Raw genomic sequence first — 22854 nt, 5'->3', positions numbered from 1 at the left:
CAAGGCTGAGAGTCTCAGTCCTCCCAATCCCTCTGTCACTACCAGACCTGAGGAGCACTGGCGCCCCCGGGGGTCCATGATGGAATCGCATCAGCTTTCAATCCCTGATAGGGCAGTTTTTCATTCAATGCAAAATCAGATAGACAGTTCTCATGGAAATGAAACAATAGTGGCTTCATTGTTTGTACACAATGTTACAAAACTGACAGTATCACAATCTTTTCTAGATTTAGAAAAAAGGACAAGAAATCCAACAGAGCTCTTTAACCCATAGATCTTTTTATAGTGATCAGGGCAAATAAGCAAACATATATTTTATACCTTCTTCCACTATGCTTCAAGTGAGATCCTCCCTGGACACTGCCATTGCTGGGGGCACGTGGGCAGTGGGTGTCCAGGTCCACCTAGTGCATTCTCCTGTCTCGGGCACAGGCAGAGGGAGAGGCAGAGAGGACGAATCGGGCAGTTCCACACTGTGTTTCCTGAAAAGATACACTAATTGTAGTCTCAGTAATGGTCAGATGGCCAAATAGTTCTTCGATTGAGGGAAAAGCTTCTTAAATTTCTCAAATTGGTGAGGCATGAAACCAGCCAACACAGAGGTCAGTGGAAGAATCAGTGCCCAGACACTGGATGTGAAAATAATGGAGCCCATGGCACTGCGGCACAGCAGGTTAAAGCCATGGCCTGAAGCTCTGGCATCCCATAGGGTGCAGGTTCAAGTCTCAGCTGCTCCTCTTTTGATGCCGTTCTGCTATGGCCTAGGATAGCAATAGAAGATGGCCCAAGTCTCTGGGCCCCTGCACCAAGTGTGAGACCGAGAAAATCTCCTGGCTCTTGGTTTCGGATCCACGCAGCACCGCTGTTGCGGCCATTTAGGGAGTGAACCAGCAGATGGAAGACCTCTCTCTGTCTCTACCTTTCTCTGTAACTCTTTCAAATAAATGAAATAAATCTTTAAAAAAAGGAGCCCAGTTTTAGCAGGGTGTTTTGTACTGCGGTGAATACTTATTTCTAATAAATGTAATTTAGATAATTTTCATAAATGTTAACATTTTCCATGTTTCAAAATATTTATTTATTCACTTGTAAGTCTGAGCATTGGAGAGAGGCAAAGACCGGGCGGGGTGTCTGTAAGTGGTCTCTCCACAAATGACTGTAACAGTGAGTTCCTGGCCAAGTAGAAGCCCAGAGCCAGAACTGCCCCTGGTCTCCCCTGTGGGGCAGGAATCCACGAACTTGGTCCATTTCCTGCTGCCTCCCAGGGTGAGCATTAGCAGGAAATGGGATCAGAAGTGGAGCAGTAGGATTCAAACCAGTCTCTGATGTAGGCTGCTGGCATTGCAAGTGGCAGCCTTACCCACTGTGCCATGATGCCAGCCTTCCCTCCTCTCCGGATTTCTTTCTTTCTTTCTTTCTTTCTTTCTTTCTTTCTTTCTTTCTAGACAAATTTACAGTGAGAGGCAGAGAAAGAGAAAGGTCTCCCATCCTCTGGTTCACTCTCCAAGTGGCTGCAATCCTCAGAGCTGCGCTGATCCGAAGCCAGGAGCCAGGAGCTTTTCTGAATCTCCCAATGGGTGTAGTGCCCAAGGTCTTGGGCCATCTTCTACCTCTATCCCCGGCCATAGAGGAGCGCTGGATCAGAAGAGGAGCAGGCGGGACTAGAAACAGTGCCTATATGGGAAGCCAGCGCATCAGGCAAGTGCATTAACACTCTGCCATAGCACAGCCCCCCTCTCTGGATTTCTTAAGAAAGTGTGGACATTTCTGGACAGGGGAGGGAGGAAGTGTTTCTCAGATCTCTGGTGACTCCTTGAAACTCGCACTTCTGTTTTCCTCTTGCATCCTTGACTCAGAACTCTGGCTGCAGATGGGAGAGCGCACACGTGTGATCTCTCCTCTAAGCACCTGTGTTCTCCTTCTGAGTCCAGTCTCTGGCAGCCACTTGTTCTGAGGATGTTTATTCTGAGTCAGTACAGAGGTGAGTGTGGACAGAAGTCTCGTCTCTCAGAGACCATCTCCCTGGTGCAGCGGTCTGCCGTGAGGGGACAATGTGAGGGCATCAGAGGAAAAACAAGAAAAGACAATGACCTCAGTTTTAAGATGTAACTAAGTATTCCCTAGAAAATGGACTTTCTCCTAAAGAATCCCAACATAAGCATGAATACATTACACCAGCAGGTCGTTCAGTTCACCAAAAGTTTTTGAAATTATCTCTCAGTGACTTTAGGATGTGGCGTCTCCTGGTAGAAACATGCGCACTGTAGGTAAACTTGTGCAGCCCTGGTCTGAGCTGGGGCAGTGGAGACACAGCCCCTGGGTTGAGTTCTGAGCTGCCCTGGGCCCTTCACCTGGGCACAGCCCTGCCCCGCCCCTGCTCATTTGCATGTCCCCAGAGCACCGCCCACCTCTCTGGGCATTTAGGAGCAGGCTGCTTCACCCCATGCAGGAGGCAGTGCCAGGCAGGACCCAGCATGGACATGAGGGCCCCCACTCAGCTGCTGGGGCTCCTGCTGCTCTGGCTCCCAGGTAAGGAAGGCCAGCAGCAGGAACGGCCTCGGGCAGTGTGGCCAGGGCTGCCCGTCTCTGCAGGAGCGTCCTCTTAGAACGTGAGGATGAGTGTGGTCTCTGTGTTTCTGTTTCCCTTCTCAGGTGCCAGATGTGCCGACGTCGTGATGACCCAGACTCCAGCCTCCGTGTCTGAACCTGTGGGAGGCACAGTCACCATCAAGTGCCAGGCCAGTCAGAGCATTGGTAGTAATTTAGCCTGGCAGAAACCAGGGCAGCGTCCCAAGCTCCTGATCTATGCTGCAGCCAATCTGGCATCTGGGGTCCCATCGCGGTTCAAAGGCAGTAGATCTGGGACAGAGTTCACTCTCACCATCAGCGACCTGGAGTGTGCCGATGCTGCCACTTACTACTGTCAATGCACTTATAGTAGTAGTACTGGTTCCACAGTGATACAATCCCTAACAAAAACCCCCCAGGAAAGCAGAAGTGTGAGGCTGGGCTGCCCCAGCTGCTCCTCTTGGGCCCCATCTGCTGAGAGTGATTCTCAGAGCAGCCAGGCTTGAAGGTCCCTGATGGGTCGGGTGGAAGGGGCCAGGGTGACTCCTCTGAGGCTCCCTCCTTTCCTCCTCCTTGGTGGCAGCAGCACAGACATGACCATGTCCCTACTGTTCTAAAGGAAAACAGTTATTCTTTCTGAATATGGAAGCTAGAGCATCATTTGGGATTCATAGAGCAAGAGAGAAACATTATAGATATTACAAGGATAAATATTTTAAATACAGGTGATTATTACATTTTTATAAAGTATATAAATTTCATATGTACAGTTTTTGTATGTGTAGAGTTTTTTAAAATATTTATTTGCTTATTAAAACCCGTGGTTTAACAGACACACACACACACACAGTGGAGAGAGAGTTCTCTTTGATCTGCTGGTTCTCTCCTCCAAAGGCTACACAGGCTGAGGCTCTGCCTGTCTAAAGCTGGGCGATGGAATTTCTTCTTTTTTTTTTTAAGATTTATTTTATTGATTTCAAAGACAGAGTTACAGAGAGATGTGCAGAGAAAGATGTCTTCTATCTGCTGGTTCACTCCCCAGATGGCTGTAATAGCCAAGCTGTGCTGATCCAAAGCCAGGAGCCAGGAGCTTCTTCTGGGTCTCACATGCTGGTGCAGGGGCCCAAACATTTGGGCCATTTTCCACTGCTATACCAGGCCATAGCAGAGAGCTGGATCAGAGGAAGAGCAGCTGGGACTAGAACCGGCACCCATATGGGATGCTGGCGCTACAGGCCAGGACTTTAACCCTTAGCGCCACAGTGCCGGGCCCGGGAGATGGAAAGTCTTTCAGGTCTCCTATGTGGGTGCCAAGACTGAAACACATGTTCCAGCTGCCTGCTTTGGCCTGGGAAAGCAGTAGAAGATGGCCCATGTGGTTGGTCCCCTGCACCCACGTGGGAGACCTGGAAGAAGCTCCTGGCTCCTGGCTTTGGATTGGCGCCATTCTGGAAATTGTGGCCAGTTGGGGAGTGAACCAGCGGATGGAAGACCTCTCTCTCTCTCTCTCTCTCTCTCTCTCTCTCTCTGCCTCTCCATCACTCTCTGTGTAACTCTGACTTTGAAATACATAAATAAATCTTTTTTTTTTTAAAGGTGCAGGGAAGAAGAAGGTATGTATTAACTTTCCTTTGTGGGCTTGAGAACAATGAGCCCCTATCACAGCCTCCTAATGGAGTGCAGCTGGAGTGCTCACAACAGTCAAGTCACATAGAGATTCTGTGCAGCCGCTGTGCTGGGCTTTGCACGGAGAGAGCAGAGTGAGAAGAGGAAAAGAGCTCAGATTAGGAGCTGAAGAGCCTGGTTTAGTCTCAGCGCTGCTGAGCGGGAGAAGACCTGGTGCTCTGGCCTCCTGTTCCCTGTGTCTAGGTGGGAGGGACAGAGGGCTTCCCAGGTTCCTTTTGCTGTCAGGCTCTGTGTTATGGGGGTGGAAAAGGTGGAGGAGCAGTGTTGCTGGGAGCTGCAGAGCATCCGAGTGGACAGCAGCGGGCGGGGACCCCGTGGTTCAGAAGAAAGCCCATCTTCAGTTTCCCACCAGGTGCCCACTGTCTTTTTTCCCATCCACTAACAGCAAATGTTCACAACAGGAAAGCTGGGTGTCGTTTACCGATTGTGACGAACGCATCGATGTGAGCTGTCAGCTGGATGTGCAGTGGAAAGGCACTGTGTGTACTGCTTCACAATTTTTTGATTTGTAAATTTAAAGCTATTCTGAAATGGAAAGTTTCTTTACACAACAACACAACAACCACAAACTAACTGAGTACCACAGCAAACAGTGAAAAAGAAAAAAAAATTCCCCCTGGCGTAATTTTAGTGTTCATATTTTCCTGCTGATTGTCTGCCAGAGGCTGACGGGCATCTGCAAATAAGAAATCAGCCCTGGAAAGAGTCTTTTAAAATTGTGTATGTATTTATTTTTATTTGAGTGGAAGAGAGAGAGGGAGAGAGATCTTCTGTCCATTGGTTTACTCCCCCAAAGGCCAGGCTGAAGCCAGTAGCCCAGGACTCCACCCAGGCCTCCCACGTAGATGGCAGGGACCCAGGCCCTGAGTCCTCACTCTCAGGGTGCACATGAGCAGGAAGCTGGCATCAGGAGCAGACTGGGATTAGACCAGGCACTCAGTGTGGGATGTGAGCAACCCAAGGGCCAGGCTGATGCCGGGGGTCAGGAACTCCATTTGGGTCTATGTGGGTGGCAGCAGCCAAAGTACTTGGGCCACCATCTGCCGCTTCCCAGGTGCATGAGCAGGAAGATGCATCAGAAGTGGAGCTGAGACTCAATCCCAGGCACTCAAATGTGGGCTGTGGGTGTTCCAAGTGGCAGCTGAAGACTCTGCCACAGCATCCACTCTGCCTAATTTCTATTATTTATTTCCTTTCAGTGTTCTTGAGATGCACTGTTACATTTTTAAGTTGATGTCTTTCTGGTTTTTTTTGGATGTGAGTACATATTGCATTAAACTTCCCTGGCACCTGGCTTTGGCCTGGCCCAGCCCTGGCCATTGTAGGCCATTTGGGGAGTGATTTCTCCCTCTCTCTGCCTTCTTCACTCCCTCTCTGTAACTCTACCTTTCAAATAAATAAATTAACAAATCCTTGAATGAAAAAAAGGTCTGAGGATGCAGTTTCCCTGCATTCACTTGCTCAGGGGATACTCCCCCCCCCCCCAGGTTGGAGAATCACAGTTCAAGTTTATCCAGCTCTTCAGACCAGGAGTCAAACGCAGAGCAGTCTGGATGGGCTGCCTCACAAGCGACTGCCCGCTTCCAGGTTTCACACGTTTCTTATGGGGTGGGTGCATGCACTCGTCAGGTTTAAACAGCACGGATTTCAGTGTTGTCAATCACGTCGAGAATCCAGCAGGATACTAGAATAGTTAGGATCTTGGTCATGGATTACGCAGGTGCACTGCGTTCCCACACTTGATGTTACCTATGTGCACAAACAGTGAGGTCGTGCATCATTTTCCCACGATGGCCCTGGGCTGTGAAGCTTCCTCCCCTTAGGGCGCAGCAGTCCCCTGGGTCACAGAGTTTGCTGAGAAGCTGTGCTCCTTGGGGGACTGACTGAAAGCAAGAGTGTATCAGATTACATTAGTCCCAAAAGTCCAGGAGGGGTAGAGGGATGATGATCTGTCTTTAGAGCTACTTCCTGCTGACATGGGGTGATGAGGTGCTCTCTGCTGGCATGGGGCGATGTCTCAAGCTGCTGTCTCCTGGGTGGAGAGCTGAGTATATCCCTGTAGCAGCATTTGGTTGACCACCTGGTTGCTGATGGCCTTGGTTCGTTCCCTTATCAACTCCTGTAAAGACTTAAACAGACACGGTAGTGTAAAAGACAGAGTGAGAATAGGAACCAATGATCCTAAGAGTGGCATTAACCAGGTAATGAGAGGTTTCACAGAGGAGAGGAAATGGGGAGGGGGCTCTGGACCCTTGTGAGACCTGTTTGATGGACATGGTTCAAAGCTGATCCCAAGCAACCGGGAGAAAGGCCACTCAACTTTTGCAGGTAGAGGGGTTTGTCTGTAGGGAAATTCTGAACAATCATACAACATCAGGTGGTGGAGAGGCCCATCAATACACACAGGTCAGGAGCAAATCCATTGATGTTAGAGCAGAGACTATGATTATAAAGGAATGAGGCCCCAAGTGGGCTAGATATGGTCTAGAACAAAGGACAGAGTCATTACTAGAGGACCCAAGAGAGCTGCTGTCTAAACCATGACTGAGTTTCTGATTGAGAGGCAAATAGAAACTGACAGAAGGGGCTTGAAAATAATCAGGTGGGCTTTAAGGCCTTGTCAGTTATGAGGCCCAGATTTATCTATCTCTTCACATGGGGTACATCCTAAGGGAGGTGTGAACCTCTTGGGGAATGCACCCTGTTGACTTCCATTACCTAGCTGGCCTGGGAGGAGAGCTGGCCGGGTAAAGGCAGGTGGCATCCCTAACAGGAAACTTACAGTTCTGCCTGCAATGTTGCTGACCTTACTTGGCTGTCCCCTCAGCAGTGGTGGTCACTTTGGAAGCTGGGCTGAGTGAAGGGCTCTTCAGCTTGGAGCCAGCAAGATCTGTGGCTCTGACCTGGGTGTCCTTCGACTCCAGGGCAGTTCCATTTCCAGAGATCCAACTCTTGGCTGGCAGAGCTGCCAGGGCTCTTCCTAGCTGACTTCTGCTGAACCCAGGCTTACCACACTGAAAGTCAGTGCAGTGGACTGGCCTGTTGGGTCTCCTTGAGGGCAGATCACTGTTCAGAGCTGCCACCTCTCTTTGCATTGCTTCTGATGCCTAGCTTTCTTTTCCTCCTGGTTTTTGTTACAGCAGACCAGAGGATGCAAGTCAAGGAGGTGCTCATGTCCCATCTCTAATCTTTGGAGGCCTAAACTGGAAATCTATGGTCACAGGCATGTTTTGATAGTGGTTTTCCCTGATGTAGACAATGCACATGAGGAAAGCTATGTCCTCACTTTCAAACTTTCTCTCCCTCTGTTTGGTCTGAAAGGGACGTTTTGCCTGTTTACTGTGCCCATAGCAAAGTAAATCTAGCTGTGAAATTATAATTTAAGCTTTCCTTTTGGCTATGCTATTATGGAAATTTGTTAGCCATCCCTTTTATAAGGTCTAAAAATCAAATTGTGCATCTAGGAGAGTCCTTTGGAATAGAATTAGTTTCCTACCTTGAAGAGAATAGAGAAAAGAGAGGACAAGTTGGGCTTAGAATAGAGAGATGAGGGAGCAAGTCCCAGATTGCTTACTGACCATAGCATTATCAAATGAAAACTTAGCAAAGAATTTCAACCATTAAATGACAACTTAGGACAACATTTACCAGAAGGTCCAATGCCTTCTATAAATTTTAAGAACACATGTATTTGGAAACATCTCTTAAATATCTAACATGGTGTAGCTTGTTTAACCAGCAAATTCAAGCACAAACATATAGAAACCTTCTTAGTTTCTTTCTACCAACTAAGTTAAAATATCTGATACAGAGATTCAGGTCACATGAATCAAAAGGTATCTTTGATTAATTTTAGCAGTTTAAATTTATGGACGATTTTTTATCTGTAAGCCAAAAAATAAAGTTCTTAATGAATTTTCCCATGTAGACATACAATATGTACACACATATAACAAAAGAGACAGAACAATAAAACAATTTTGACAATTCTTTTTAAACTCTTAATTGTTTTTTAGGTTACCAATTGATTCAGATTACTTTCTGCTGTTAGTTGCCTGAATTAACCCTGCTTTCTTCCAGGTGGGACCTGTAGTGCATTATTGGCTTCATCTGTTTACAAAGCCATCCCAAAGTACTGAATACAGCAGAGTGGCTGGGAAAAGTCCATCAGAACCTATACAAAACTGTGAATGACACAGGACTTTAAATAGCCACGTTTAAAATTAGAAACCATGAACCAACAAGAGGCAGTTGTGTCCTTCACACAGTAGTTTTGAAAGCACCTGTATGGTTTTACAGAACATTTAAGCTTTTAGGCCTCTGGGCCTTTCTCATTAATATAGCCATCATGTCTAGTAACACAAGATCATTGGACTTACTAGGACATTTATTAGGACATTTATATCAGTAGCATTTTATATGATAAAACTTAAAATTTAGCACCACTTCACATGTTGACAGTACTTCTAGCATAATCCAAATAGCCTGATTAGTTGGTCTCTCTACAAGATGAGAGACACATATCCTTTGATTTTTCCAGTTGGTTGGGCCCAAACTGGAAAAATCGAAGTCCAACTTTATTGGAAATTTCAGAGTCCACATTCTTTGGAACTTTGATTTTGGATTTTTGGAATGCCTGTCAAGGATGCCAAGAAGGCTTAAAGTATCTGGTTGAAATAAGATCCTTCACCATCAGGACATAATGTAGACCAAATTTGATTATTGATATAAGGCGATTATTCAAATATTTTAGAATAAGCATGTATTTAAATAACCCACAGCTCTTAATCAAAAACTCAGCTGTTTTCTAAACAATTAGAATTTAACAGAGGCATCGAGAGAACATAATAGATTACTTTTGATGGAACAAGGACATAAGCCTCAGCCATTCTCCCTCACTGCCCAAAGGAGATAAACTTTGGAATATAGTCCTTGCCCTTGAAACTCAATTGGGTCTCACACCCTATTGCCTTCATACCCCACCCTGCATTCTTTCCAGGTTCCCAAGACCCTTCCCCGCCTCCAGTTCCTGGAATTCCCCTCCCTGCTGCCTCCTACCTCCACCCCAGCCCTAGCCCTCCTGGCCTGGCATCTGGGAGTCAAGGCCTTCTGCCACATGCTTCATCTTGTACACGCAGGCAGTTGGTTACCCACCTCTGCGGATTTATTTTCTCTGAATAAATTTGGTCTGTCTGTAAATTTGTGCATTGCCTCTTCTCTAATCTGCAATGGAGGAATAACCAAGTGAGTCATGTCACTGGCCCCTTAAACCCATCTTTAAAACATAAGTCTCAGCCAAAAAAATAGTGTAAGGATTTCATGAAGACTCCTGAGATGTTGAATGTGGAGGCAGCTCCAGACTGTGACTGGGGTCACCACTCCTTGAGCTCTTCTCTAGGTGACAGCTCCAGAGAAGCAGCCTGCGGGTGTTCCTAACGCTTCCTGCACTTACCTCTAAGTCTAGAGTAAGCCCCAGTGAAACATGGAAATGCATATAGAACTGTTAGCTCTTCCATGGTTTTATCATACCAAGATACATGAATTTACTTAATTTAATGTAAGCAAAGTATACATTTGTTGTCCATTTTTAAAAATATTTATTTATTTATTTGAAAGTTAAGAGTCACAGAGAGGCAGAGGTAGAGAAAGAATGAGAGAGGTCTTCCATCCGCTGGTTCACTCCACAGATGGCTGCTGTTGGGAGCCACTGTGCTGATTTCCCTGTTTTGAGTATAGGCCTCTGTTTAGATTAACCTTTAGCTGTGTTCCTGTAAGGAGGAAGCACTAGAAAAATTCATTAGTACAGATCACTGATATGGTTGGCGCTTGGCCCTCTGGCTTCAGTGCTCTCCTGACCTCATGAATTCTTGTACCTTGATAAGCATGTCTGGTAGCTGTAAGACCCCGTGGTAACTCCCTTTGTCAAATTGATGCTGATTTAAGATTCCTGTAAAACTATTCCTTTGAACTATGTTGTAAGATGACCCCTGCTTGCCCTCGACGGTTACAATCCTTGCCTTGTAGTATATAAGCTACCTCCTTCTCCAATAAAGTGAGACCTTGATCAGAGTCATGTCTTGGTCTCCCTTCTCGTGTCTGGTTTGTCTCTCCATTCAGGTCTGCCCTCCTCATGTCCTAGTTGATTACCCCGTGGGCAGGGGCAGCTGCAACTGGGGGATCAGTCCCATCCAAAGCCAGAATCCAGGAGCTTCTTCCTGGTCTCTCACGAGGGTGCAGGGCCCCAAGGACTTGGGCCATCTTCCTCTGCTTTCCCAGGCCATAGCAGAGAGCTGAATCAGAAGAGGAGCAGCAGGGACCAGAACCTGCACACATATGGGATGCCGGCAATTCAGGCAATGGCTTAACCCACCACACCACAGTGCCGGCCCCAGCTTCATTTTTTTGAGATTTATTTGCTTATTTGAAAGTCAGTGTTACACACATGCACAAACACACACACACACACACACACACACACTGGTGAGTGAGAGGAGATATCTTCCATCAGCTGTTACACTCTGCAAATGCCTGCAATGGTCAAGACTATGTCAGGCCAGGCTAAGAGCCAGAACTTCTTTCAGGTCTCCCACGGGTGCCAGGGCCCAAACACTTGGGACATCTTCAGCTGATTTCCCAGGCCGTTAGTATGGAGCTGGATTGGAAGTGGAGACTCCAGGACCCCAACAGGTGCATATGTGGGATGCTGGCAGTGCAGGGGTGGCTTTATCCACTACACCACAGCGCTGGCTGTCATATACACATTTTGAGAATTCATGATACTTTGCACCATACTCTCCTTCCTTCCTTACTCTCACCCTACTACTCTTCTTCTTTTTTTAAATTTTTTGAATTAAGTTTTACGACATACTTTCAATGTACTTTATAAGCACTAGCTCAGCCTTCCACTAAACAAAGAATTCAGCGAGGAGTGAGCAGAAAAACCACTGTTCCTCCAGAGTCTAGACAAGGCTGAGAGTCTCAGTCCTCCCAACCCTCTGTCACTACCAGACCTGAGGTGCACTGGCGCCCCTGGTGGTTCCATGATGGAGTCGCATCAGCTTTCAATCCCTGATAGGGCAGTTTTTCATTCATTGCAAAATCAGACAGTTCTCATAGAAACGAAACAATAGTGGCTTCATTTTTTGTACACAATGGTGCATGACTGACAGTATCACAATCTTTTGTAGCTGTAGAATAAATGGAAAAAATCTAACAGAGCTCCTTATCTCATAGATCATTTTTAGTGATCAGGGCAAACAAGCAAACATATGTTTTACACCTGCTCCCATGTGCTTCAAGTGAGATCCTCCCTGGACTCTGCCATTGCTGGGGGCACGTGGTCAGTGGGTGTCCAGGTCCATGTAGTGCATCCTCCTGTGTCAGGGGCAGAGGCAGAGGCAGAGGGAGAGGCAGAGGGAACAAATCGGGCAGTTCCACACTGTGTCTCCTGAAAAGATATACTAATTGTAGTCTCAGTAATGCTCAGATGGCCAAATAGTCCTTCCACTGAGGAAAAAGTTTTTTAAATTTCTCCAATTGCTGTAGCATGAAACCAGCCAACACAGCCAACACACAGGTCAGTGCCCAGACACTGGATGTTAAAATAATAGATCCCATGGTGCTATGGCACAGTGGGTTAAATCCCTAACCAAAGCATCAGCATCCCATAGGGTGCCGGTTCTAGTCCCAGCTACCCCTCTTTTGACCCAGCTCTCTGCTCTGCCTGGGAAAGCAGTAGAAGATGTCGCAAGTCCTTGGGCCCCTGCACCCGTGTGTGAGACCCAGAAGAAGCTCCTGGCTTTTGGCTTCGGATCGGTGCAGCTCTGGCTGTTACGGACATCTGTGGAGTGAACCAGTGGATGGAAGACCTCTCTCTCTATCTCTACCTCTCTCTGTAACTCTGTCTTTCAAATAAATTAGATAAATTTTTAAAAAATAGAGCCTAGTTTGAGCAGGGTGTCTTGTACTATGATGAATACTTACTGCTAAGAAAGATAATTTTCATAAATGTTAACATTTTCCATTTTTCAAAATATTTATTTATTCACTTGTAAGTCTGAGCATTGAAGAGAGGCAAAGACAGAGGGGGTGGGGGGTTCCTGTAAGCTGGTACTCTCCACAAATGGCTGTAGCAGTGAGTTCTTGGCCAAGCAGAGGCCCAGAGCCAGAACTGCCCCTGGGTCTCCCCTGTGGGGCAGGAATCCAAGAACTTTGGCCATTTTCTGCTGCCTCCCAGGGTGTGCATTAGCAGGAAATGGGATCAGAAGTGGAGCAGTGTGGATTCAAACCAGTCTCTGGTATAGAGTGCTAGCATTGCAAGTGGCAGCTTAATTCACTGTGCCATGATGCCAGCTTTCTGTCCTCATCAGATTTCTTTCTTTTTAAATTTATTTTTAAGACAGAGTTACAGTGAGAAGTAGAGACAGAGAGAGAGAGGTCTTCCTTCCACTGTTTCATTCCCCAGATGGCTGCAATGCCTGGAGCTGGGGCGATCAGAAGTTAGGAGCCAAGAGCTTATTCCAGGTCTCCTACGTGGAGCAGGGGCCCAAGGACTTGGGGCATCTTCTACTGCTAACCCAGGCCATAGCAGAGAGCTGGATCAGAAGCGGAGTAGCTGGGTCTGGAACCGGAACCCATATGAAATGCCAGCACTCAGGCCAGGGTATTTACTGATTGCACCACAGCACTGGACCCTCTTTGGATATCTTAGGACAAGTGTGAAAATTTCTGCACAAGGGAAGAGGGAAGTTATTTTTCTTGATGTTCCTCAGACCTATGTTGACTCCTTGAAACTCACAGTTCTGTTTTCCTCCTGTATCCTTGACTCAGAACTCTGGCTGAAGATGGGAGAGCACACCTGTGTGATCTCTCCTCTAAGCACCTGCGTTCTCCTTCTGAGTCTTGGTCTCTGGCAGCCACTTGTTCTGAGGATGTTTATTCTGAGTCAGTACAGAGGTGAGTGTGGACAGAAGTCTCGTCTCTCAGAGACCATCTCCCTGGTGCAGCGGTCTGCCGTGAGGGGACAATGTGAGGGAATCAGAGGACAAGCAGGTAAATACATGGACCTCAGCTTTAAGGTGTAACTATTCCCTAGAAAATGGACTTTCTCTAACAGAATTCCAACATAACCATGACTGGATTACACCCTCTTGCCCACCAGTTCAGTTAAAGCGTTGGCAAGTGTTCCTCAAGGAATTTGGAAGGTGACGTCTCCTGATAGAAGCATGTGCACTGCAGGTAAATTGTGCAGCCCTGATCTGAGCTGGGGCAGCTGGAGACACAGCCCCTGGGATGAGTTCTGAGCTGCCCTGGGCCCTTCAGCTGGGCACAGCCCTGCCCCGCCCCTGCTCATTTGCATGTCCCCAGAGCACCGCCCACCTCTCTGGGCATTTAGGGGCAGGCTGCTCCTGCCCCATGCAGGAGGCAGTGCCAGGCAGGACCCAGCATGGACACGAGGGCCCCCACTCAGCTGCTGGGGCTCCTGCTGCTCTGGCTCCCAGGTAAGGAAGGCCAGCAGCAGGAACGGCCTCGGGCAGTGTGACCAGGGCTGCTGTCTCTGCAGGAGTGTCCTCTTAGAACGTGAGGATGAGTGTGGTCTCTGTATTTCTGTTTCCCTTCTCAGGTGCTACATTTGCTCAAGTGCTGACCCAGACTGCATCCCCCGTGTCTGCAGCTGTGGGAGGCACAGTCACCATCAATTGCCAGGCCAGTCAGAGCATTAGCACTGCATTAGCCTGGTATCAGCAGAAACCAGGGCAGCGTCCCAAGCTCCTGATCTACGATGCATCGAAACTGGCATCTGGGGTCCCATCGCGGTTCAGTGGCAGTGGATCTGGGACAGAGTTCACTCTCACCATCAGCGGTGTGCAGTGTGACGATGCTGCCACTTACTACTGTCAACAGGGTTATAGTAGTAGTAGTGCTGATACCACAGTGTTCCAAGCCCTAACGGAAACCCCCCAGGAAAGCAGAAGTGTGAGGCTGGGCTGCCCCAGCTGCTGCTCCTGGGCCCCATCTGCTGAGAGTGATTCTCAGAGCAGCCAGGCTTGAAGGTCCTGCAGGGTCGGGTGGAAGGTGCCAGGGTGACTCCTCTGAGGCTCCCTCCTTTCCTCCTCCTTGGCGGCAGCAGCACAGACATGACCATATCCCTACTGTTCTAAAGGAAAGCAATTATTCTTGCTGAGTATTCAATGTTGGAGCATCATTTGAGATTCATAGAGCAAAAGAGAAAACATTATATGTATTCCAATCAAAATGAGTTTAAATACAAGTTATTATATAAATTCTATAAAGGGTATCAATTTCATAGCTACAGTTTTTACAAAGTTTATTTGTTTATGAAAGTCTCTCCTAAACACACACACACACACACACATACTGAGAAGAGAGAGAGAGAAAGATAGAGAGAGTGAGAGACAGAAAGAGAGAGAGAGAGAGAGAGGGAATGAGACTTTGAGCTGGAAAGTTTTCTTCCGTCCTCTGGTTCACTCCCCAGATGGCTGCAGTGGCCGAGCAGCGCCTGGCAGAACTAGGATAGAACTCCTTTCATTCTCCCACATGGTGCCGGAGCTCAAACACGTGGGCCAGCTGCAGGTGCTTTCCAGGCCAAGCAGGGAGCTGGATTGGAAGATGAGAAGCCTGGACTCCCACCGGGGCCCATGTGGGATGCTGGCGCTGCATGAGGTTCTTCTCCCACTACAGAGGTTCGACCCAATCTATCCAAAGTTGTGAGAGCATAATGCCACTTCCCACCATGTCCTCCCTCATTCCTCACTCCCACCCCCACTCCTCTTCTTTTTCCTTTAAGTTTACACTGACATACTTTTGACTTACAATCACCAGCTTAACATTCCACTGAACAAAATTCAACAAGGGTTATCAGAGAAACCACTGTTTCTCTAGAGTCTAGACAAGGTTGTGAGTCCCCATCCTCCCGATGCCTCTGTCACTACCAGACCTAAGGTGCACTGCCGCCCCCTGGGGGTCATAGGTGGAATCACATCAGTTTTCAATCCCTGATTGAGCAGTTCTTCATTCAATGCAAAACCAACTGGAACATTCTCATCAAATCAAACCAATAGTGGTGTGAGAGGCCAGCGCCATGCCATTACAGGCTTCTCACAAGACAAAGGAACCAGCTAAGCCTAGGATGCACCTGTTGCGGGAAGATGAAACCTGACACTGGGCAGTCCTTGGTCCGGCAGGGTCAGGTGGGGGAAACCAATGAGGTGGGCTGTCCTTGGCCCAGCAGAGCCAGGTGGGGGCAACCAATGAAGTAGGTGGGCTTGATGTATGGTCATATGGGGAAAGAAGGAATACAGATATAATGCTTGTTTGTCTGGTAACTATAAAAACCCCGGGAACAAAGTAAGTGGGTCTTGGTCTCCCAGCCCTACACTGCATGGGAGGCCAGGCCCCAGCATTCTGGACCTGTAATAAAGTCCCTTTGTTCTTTGCATTTATGGTGAGTCTCGCTGGTTCTTTCTATCTGGGTGTCTGGGACACAACAGTGGCTTCATCATTCCTACACAGTGGCACATGACTAACAGTATCACAAACTCCTAGGCATAGAATTACTATAAACACTTGGACAGAGCCCTTCATGTCATAGATCTTTCATTTTAGTGGTCAGGGAGATAATACACACACATAGAAGGTTCTCCACCTGCTCCCCCTCTTCTGCATGTGAGAGGCCTCCCTGGGGCACTGCCGTTGCTCAGGGCAAGCGGGCAGTGTGTGTCCAGGTCCACTTAGTGCATCCTCGTCTCAGGGGCAGAGGCAGAGGGAACGTATCGGGTGGTTCAACATTTGTGTTTCCTGAAAAATAAAATAACTGTAGTCTCAGTAAGGGCCAGACAGGGAAATTGTCCTTTGATTCAGGAAATAGTTTTTTAAATTTCTTAAATCACTGAAACCTGAAACCAAGAGCACACACAGGTCAGTGGAAGAATCAGTGCCCAGACACTGGAGATAAAAAAGAGGAACCCAGTTTAGCAAGGGTGTCTTATACAGTGATTAATATTTATTTCTAGTGAAGATCATTTTCTTATGTGTTAACACTTTCCATTTTCCATAACATTCCTTTATTTACTAGAAAGACTGAGCATTGAAGAGCTGCAAAGTGAGAGAGACTGAGTGGGAGAGAGAGAGAGAGAGAGAGAGAGAGAGAGAGAGAGAGAGAGAATCTCTATGTGCTGCTATTTCCTAGGAGATCCCATCAGCCGAGGCTGAGTGAGGCTGAGGAAAAGAGCACAGAACTCCATGTAGGACTCCCAGTGTGTGGCAGGATCCAAGCACAGCCAGTTTTATAAATCATGGCCATCACCATGTTTTCTATTCATTGCTCTATTATGACAAACGAAGGCCATTAGGGGATAAGAGAAAGCAGAAGCTGCCCTGGCCTCAGTGACGTCCACCAGAACCACACTGAGCAGCTGCTCAGCTTCTCGAAGGTTCTGGGCTGTGCAAGCCCTGCAGCCCCTGTCACAGGTGGAGCAGCAGCAGCAAAGCTGGGCTGAGCCGTGAGGAGAGCGTGGACCTCTACCCACACTGGTCCCCTCTCTGCTGAGACCCCAGAGAGACATTCTCTGAGGAAATTCTGGGCAGCCTGGGTCTGATTGGACACCTGGTGGCACTGCACCTGTGTGCAGGTGCTGAGGGATTGGAGAGAATTCTCCTATCTGATTGTGCATCTCAGCAGGGAGGGTTGGTTGCCCAAAGTCCCACGGCGATCCGGTGCGGGTGCTGGGATTTGAGCTCAGGTCTCTATAACCTTAAATCCATTCCTAACACATGGCCGAGTTCATCCCATGGTTGAGGCCAGAGTTTAAAATAACACATGATACCAGCCCAGGATGGGGTAGAAAACACAGCTCCTCACTGTCTCTGCCTCACTCCACGGGGACCCACATCTTCCACCCAGTCCCTCCTGCAGCTGTGCCCCCGACTGCCATTCTCTCAGAGCCTCCTCAACCCCAGGGGACTGCATGTCAGTGTGGGGCAGGGCCTCCTCTGCATCCCAGACTCCTTCCTCTCCTCCTCCGTCCCTTCTCATCCCTTCTCTCATCCTACCTCTCATTTCTCTGCAACAACAATTTCTCACCTCCGTGCAGACAGAGATCAACCAATCAAAGCCTCCTCCTCCACTCTTGTCTTTTGATAGGTGACCCTGCGGCTGTCACATACCTACACTGACAGGAGGTCATCAAGATACTTACCCAACAGATTCTCAGAGGCACTGTGTGCTCGCTCAGCTTACAGTCAGCTGTACTCTGTGTGCTGTAGAATGGACCCCACGTGAGAACACAGTGCCATTGGGAGGATATCAGAGCCCAGCCACTCACTCAAAAGGGAAAAGACACTGACTTCAACTTCCAAGGTGTGACCAGGTGTTCTCTAGAGAAAAGGACTTTCTCCTACAGATCCCCACCTATCCATGAATACATTACACCATCAGTCGTTCAGTTCACTTAAAGTGCTGGCAAGTGTCCCACAGTGACTTTGGGAGGTGATGTCTTCAAAAGGAAACATGCACACTGCATCTAAACGTGTGCAGCCCTGGTCTGAGCTGGGGCAGCTGGAGACACAGCCCCTGGGATGAGTTCTGAGCTGCCCTGGGCCCTTCAGCTGGACATAGCCCTGCCCCACCCCTGCTCATTTGCATGTCCCCAGAGCACCGCCCACCTCTCTGGGCATTTAGGAGCAGGCTGCTCCCGCCCCATGCAGGAGGCAGTGCCAGGCAGGACCCAGCATGGACACGAGGGCCCCCACTCAGCTGCTGGGGCTCCTGCTGCTCTGGCTCCCAGGTAAGGAAGGCCAGCAGCAGGAACGGCCTCGGGCAGTGTGGCCAGGGCTGCCCGTCTCTGCAGGAGCGTCCTCTTAGAACGTGAGGATGAGTGTGGTCTTTGTGTTTCTCTTTCCCTTCTCAGGTTCCACATTTGCCATCAAAATGACCCAGACACCAGCCTCCGTGTCTGCAGCTGTGGGAGGCACAGTCAGCATCAATTGCCAGGCCAGTGAGGACATTGAAAGCTATTTAGCCTGGTATCAGCAGAAACCAGGGCAGCCTCCCAAGCTCCTGATCTATGATGCATCCGATCTGGCATCTGGGGTCCCATCGCGGTTCAAAGGCAGTGGATCTGGGAAACAGTTCACTCTCACCATCAGCGGCGTGCAGTGTGACGATGCTGCCACTTACTACTGTCAACATGGTTATTATACTAGTAGTAGTGATACCACAGTGATACAAGCCCTAGCAAAAACCCCCCAGGAAAGCAGAAGTGTGAGGCTGGGCTGCCCCAGCTGGTCCTCCTGGGCCCCATCTGCTGAGAGTGATTCTCAGAGCAGCCAGGCTTGAAGGTCCTGCAGGGTCGGGTGGAAGGGCCAGGGTGACTCCTCTGAGACCTTGGTGGCTGCTATACAACCAGGTCATGTCCAACTATTTAAAGGAAAGAAAATATTCTACTGGAGTATTTGGTGTATACTATCATTTTGGATTCATAGAGCAGAAGAGAAAAATATTATAGAAATGACAAGAAAAATATTTTAAATCAAGGTGAGTGGAGTCTTCACATGCCCTCAACGTCCTGGGAGAACGGCCGTCTGAGAGGGAGATCGTAGACACAGAGACTCTCAGATCTCTCCTAGAGGCCAAGCACCTCTGGGACAGAAGGCACAGGTGCTGCCCCGTGTGTCCTCAGCCCTGTCCAGGAAGCCCTGGGGTGGGGGCGCTGGTGCTCTCTCTGCCTGAAGCACTCACACGTGATTCTCCCCCGCCCCTCTGTTCCCAGTTTGTCTGCAGGAGCTGATTGACAGAGGAGAATTCTGCTTGTCTTATGGTCAAATCTCAGCGCCATGGATGGTGTGTGTGTAGTGTGCAATGGTGTCTGAATATGCAGGCGTGATTCTACCCAGGTCTGTACATCTTTCTGTATTTTCCTTCCACGCAGCAGTGTTTCCTCTATAGAGGAGGCCCTGGCTTGCACAGCAGGACCCGAGGCACAACCAGGATGGTGTGAGATGCACCGTTCACTGCACCCCTGCTTCAGTCCATGTTGGCTCAAACTGCCATGCAGCCCCTTCTGCAGTTTGGTCACCAAACACAGTTCTCTCACAATCATTTCACACCGCTGGTGACGTTGTTTCAGATTCTGGGAAAGTAAGAGAAGTTGTGTTTCCTAACCTTCCTCATCTCCTCTGTCCCTTCTCATCCTGGGTCAGTGCTGCCCCTCATGGTCACCGTGTTCTAATCCCTACCCCTGGTATGGAAACAGATACACAGATCCTAAGCTCTTCTTCTCTCAGGTTCCTGCTTGCGAGCCCCCTGCCATCACATACCGAAGAGAGATCATCCAAGTGTTTCACCCAGCAGAGTTGTATTTAAGAGGAATACTGTGCCAACTCCCCTCACAATAAACTGCTGTTTGTCTCTTGTCAAGACACCCAATGGGAGCAAAGAGAACACTTTGGGATGTCAGAGCAGGATCAGGGAGGAGGTGAAAGGCGTTATCTTCCTTGGTGTTTGCTTGGTGAATTGTTGCTGTAATGAATTATTCCATTCTCTTCGGCTCAGACAACTGCATGTACTGTTGTTGTGGTCAGGAGCTTAGTGCTGTCGCTGTAAGAAACTACGGGGGCAGCAGGGCTGTGGTGTTCTGGACGCTCCCGAGCATGGGATTCCATTCCAGGTTTGTCCAGCGTCAGGATGGCCACATTTCCTGCTCTGTGGCCCCTCCTCCCTTACTCCACAGCCTGCTGCCCTGTCACAGCCCCTGGACCCTGGCCCTCCTCCTGACTTCAGGACCATTGTGATAGTATGGATCCCACCAGGTCCTTCTGGGACATCTCCCCACCACAGTCCATTGCCTAAAATCTCCATTATGATGCGGCACCTGGGGGAAGTTCCAGGGGAGTGTCTGGCTGCCAGGGTTAAGCTACCTAAGATCAGACCACCAGCAGGGATAGGTCAGCTTTAGTTCAGGAAACGTGGACAGTGTGTGATCCCTATACTTTGCTTAAGGTTTGCTGTGGGTGCTCCACGCGCCTGCATGACCTTTCTGCTGATTGGCTCCCCTACCTCACATATCTTTTGTAAGCTTTATAAGCCTGCATTCTTCTTCAATAACGCAGTTCCTGCTTCGAGAGAACTCACAGGTGCTTCTGGTGTGTTCATCACCTGTCGACCTCACCTCTCCCGTTCGCCTTTTGGGGAGTGCCTGCGCTGCCCCTGCTGGTCAGGGCTAGCATCGGGCTTGAGACCCCGACACCCATCTTTAAAACATAAGTCTCAGATTAAAAAAATAGTGTAAGGTTTTCCTTGTGTGGGGAATCCCACAGGAGTCCCAAAGACGAGCCATGGATCACCGCTTACCCAACACCTAATAGGAGGTAGACCCTGGAGAAATTCATGGTAGTCCCAAATGAGTCACACAGCACTGCTAACCACAAATCAACTAAAACAAGAATGGAGTTACTGATGCCAAGCTAGGAGCTGACGACACCACGTGTGCTAAGTTTAGTGTCTGCCAAGAAAAGCCTCTCCTCATCAGACTGAACAGACGCCCCGGAGAGTCTGACAATGTGTGTGCTAAGACGGTAACCTGAAGTCCCCCAACAATAGCATGGTGACTGACAGCACCGGACACAGCTGATCCTCCCTGTCTTACACAGCAGATCGGCGGTGCCCCAGGAAATTCCAGAACGTGATTGATTGACACCCGGACCCCCACCAGGGGCCTTTCCCCCTGGAGTGGCAAGGATAAAAGGAGAGCTCTTTTCACTGCTCCCCACCCCCTCAGGGATCATGGCCCAGTACGTGGGAACCTCTGGATCTCCTAGTACGTGGAGCTGAAAAGCCAGCTCACTACTCTGTAGCGGCACAAGGTGACTACGGGACCAACCTCCATTGGAGCCGACACCTCGACACCTCTCATCAGCCTGCTGCTGGACCGGACAGCAGAGCTGGACCAGAACTCTCAGCAGGGGACCTCTCCAACTCCTCGCCTTGCCGGCCACCTGGGAACTTGGAGCCTACTGCCCAGAGAGACAGTCATCCCACGACTTCCTGCCTGTGACTGTTCTGAGATCTGTCTCTCTGAGTGCTAACGGAGACTTCGGACTTTGACTTCGTGACCGTGATACAAACCTTGAGAATGCAACATTTATAATGATATTAGCCACGTGGAATATGAAGGAATGTGCCTCGACCGCATGATTAAGAATACTGCCATATGCTTTGCTGTACTTACATCCCTATAGTTGGATTGCCTTAGAGACTGCCTTTATGATGTGTGTTAGGATCTGTGGATTAATGAATATAACTATATAGATTGGTATGCAGAGTGGTGAAGCCCTAGTGTGAATTGGTGTGAACAATAAAAACCTTTCATTGGAAAGACAGTCTTGTGTCCATGTGTTCCTTCTTCCCGGTACTCCGACACTTCGCCCTTAAGCCCTGTCGAGCGGCATGACAGTAGGTGCTCACGACACCTTGAAAACTCCTGTGCTGGTGCTGGTACTGTGGCTTGGCGGCAGCCACAGTGCTGGCATCTCATATGGGTGCTGGTTTGAGACCTGGCTGCTCAACTTCTAATCCAGCTCCCTAATATGACTTGAGAAAGCAGAGGAAGATGGCTCAAGTCCTTGGGCCCCTGCACCTGCATGGGAGACCTGGAATAAGCTCCTAGCTTCTCGCTTTGGATTGGCACAAATCTGGCTGTTGTGGCCAAATGGGGAATGAACCAGCAGTATAGGTGATAGCTCCAGAGAAGCAGCCTGCGGGCATTCCTAATGCTTTGTGCACTTGCCTCTAAGCAATTCTTCCACAATTTTATTAATCAAGTTACATGAATTTAACTTATTTTAATGCAGGCAAAGTATCCATTCTTTGTCTATTTTTAAACAGATTTATTTATTTAGCTGAAAGTTAAGAGTCACAGAGAGGCAGAGGTAGACAGGCAGAGATAGAGATAGAGAGACAGAGAGAGGTCTTCCATCCACTGGTTCACTCCCTGGATGGCTGCAACTGGGGGATCTGCCCCATCCAAAGCCAGGAGCCAGGAGATTCTTCCTGGTCTCCCATATGGGTGTAGGGGCCCAAACACTTGGGCCAACTTCCACTGCTTTCCCAGGCTTTAGCAGAGAGCTGAATCAGAAGAGGAGCAGCTGAGACTAGAACCGGCACCCATTTGGGATTAGACTGCAGACAGTGGCTTACCCCACCACACCACAGTGCTGGCCCCAGCTTCATTTTTTAAAATATATTTATTTGCTTATTTGAAAGCCAGTGTTACACATACATGCACAAACACACACACACACACACACACACACACAGAGGAGAGAGAGAGAGAAGAGAGAGATCTTCCATCAGCTGTTACACTCTGCAAATGGCTGAAATGGCCAAGACTATGTTAGGCCAAGGCTAAGAGCCAGAACTTCTTTCAGGTCTCCCACGGGTGCCAGGGCCCAAACACTTGGGACATCTTCAGCTGATTTCCCAGGCTATTAGTATGGAGCTGGATTGGAAGTGGAGAAGCCAGGACTCCAACAGGTGCACACATGGGATGTGGTTTTATCCACTACACCATAGCGCTGGCTGTC

General features: G+C 48.7%; 1 long non-coding RNA gene across 2 annotated transcripts; it reads left to right on the top strand.

The window, feature by feature from the left end:
* Positions 1 to 2453: 2453 nt before the first annotated feature.
* On the top strand, positions 2454 to 21647 carry LOC149128023 (uncharacterized). 2 transcript variants are annotated; one of them, XR_016229218.1, is made up of 2 exons: positions 2454 to 2529; positions 18183 to 21647. It is a non-coding gene; the product is annotated as an uncharacterized LOC149128023 (long non-coding RNA). The 2 variants fall into 2 exon arrangements; XR_016229219.1 differs by lacking the exon at positions 2454 to 2529 and adding an exon at positions 17978 to 18059.
* The last annotated feature ends 1207 nt before the right edge of the window (positions 21648 to 22854 follow it).

This window comes from Oryctolagus cuniculus, chromosome 2 (assembly GCF_051225735.1).
Source record: "Oryctolagus cuniculus isolate XC-2025 breed Fujian yellow rabbit chromosome 2, ASM5122573v1, whole genome shotgun sequence".
Classification (NCBI taxonomy): Eukaryota; Metazoa; Chordata; class Mammalia; order Lagomorpha; family Leporidae; genus Oryctolagus; species Oryctolagus cuniculus.
This window is presented reverse-complemented; position numbering and strand designations above follow the sequence as displayed.